Below are 1738 nucleotides of genomic sequence, written 5' to 3' on the forward strand. Positions count from 1 at the left end.
ATGATGGTTAATTCGTGTGATGAGCTGGCAGGTAAGTTGACTCAGTGCCCTGATTGAAATGACTAGGAAACTAAATTGGATTCATGTTTTAGATCCATCCTTGCTTGCCATTTTTCCAGTGTAGACTAGCTTCAAGCCTTTTAACATTATGGCAATAGTACATCAGAGACTGTATATTCTGACTTAGTGAGATTAGTCATTTAATAGAGTCATAATGATTTTTCTCTTTTCTTCAGTGTGACCAGTAATTCTAACTCAATCTTAGACTGGTCTAATATTTAGTACAATATTAGAGATTCCTATTGTAGATAACTAATATTCTTTATTACCTAGCAAAGTTAATTCAGAGCACATCCCCCACTTCTAGAGAATCTCTGGCCTTTTCACTAATTCTAAAACCAGCCCAGAGACTGAGCTTGAGCCTTGCTAATTTGCAACTGAATAAAGAACCTGGACTTCCCCAAAAGAAGCTTTGTGATGTTTCTCTTCACTGTCTAAGATTTTGTCTTTCAAGCAGGTCAATCAACACCTTCAGCCTGACAGCAGGGGGCATGCATCCCTGCCCCCAAGAGCATGCAGGTGGCAGCTGCTATTTTCATTCTAAAGACATTTCAGCGTGTATCGTGGCTTCAGATCTGATTTGAGATTTAGGTTTACTATTAGAGCTAAAAAGGCAGAAATTTCAGATATTAACAATAGTCATGTGAACACTTGGAACATTGATGAATTGGCCATAGATTTAAAAATAACCTAAGTACATTGAATCCCCTAGATTGGGTTCAATATATAATCCTATTTGCTATTATTATTGGCACTATTTTATTAGTAAATAGTTGTGTTTCCACTCATCTTTAGAGCACTCCTAAGATCTGTAGCTACGACTAGGCAGGACATCCTGAAACTTCAGCTGAATAATAAGTATGGGGGACACACTTCGGTGAAGTCGGCTTGACAGGCTGAGAAGCCTAAAAAGCACTCATGAGACAAGAGTTTCACAGAAGCTCACCTCCTGGAGCCTTGGCGTTCTCATTAACCCGTACATTTTTACCCTATCCCCGCATTTGTCTGGTGTACAGATCCACTGTGCTCTCCTTTACTGTTATCTTACTATATTGCCTTTTAAATTTAAATCTTGATATAGTTAAGCTAGTGTTCCAATGTCCAAGAAAGACCTAGTAGCTGACTACTTAGAATTCAACTAGGAAGTTACCTGTTCAGTAACTAATTAACATTATAAAAGATGGAGCCAACAGCTCAGGGCTAGTCTGCTAGATGTTTACTAGACAGAAACAACAGTCTTATCCAGATACGGTTTTCCATAAAAATAGTTAAGACATCCCACTGAGACAGGTTTCTTCATTAGGCCCTTAGAATTCACAAAGAACTATAGAGCATGAATACATTTTATGCCTCAGCCCAGCCTTTTCTTTTTTATATTAAAAAAGGAGATGTAACCTCCCCTTCCCAGCCTGCTCAGGTTTCAGTGTTAGAGAGCATCGGGGTGGAGCTTGTGGCCCTATCGCCCTGCCACTCCCACTGCCGCTGCCTGCCACCTATCAGTTCCAGAGCTATCATGTGTTCACCTACAACCTTACTCCAAGATGATTTGGCGGGAATCGGGCCCCTTCCCCTGCTTCATAAAACACCCAGGGAAGGAGTTACAGAGACAAAGTTCGTAGCTGTGATGAAAGGATGGACCATTTAGAGACTGCTGTATCCAGGGATCCGTCCCATAATC

This window comes from Mus caroli, chromosome X (genome assembly GCF_900094665.2).
Source record: "Mus caroli chromosome X, CAROLI_EIJ_v1.1, whole genome shotgun sequence".
NCBI lineage: Eukaryota > Metazoa > Chordata > Mammalia > Rodentia > Muridae > Mus > Mus caroli.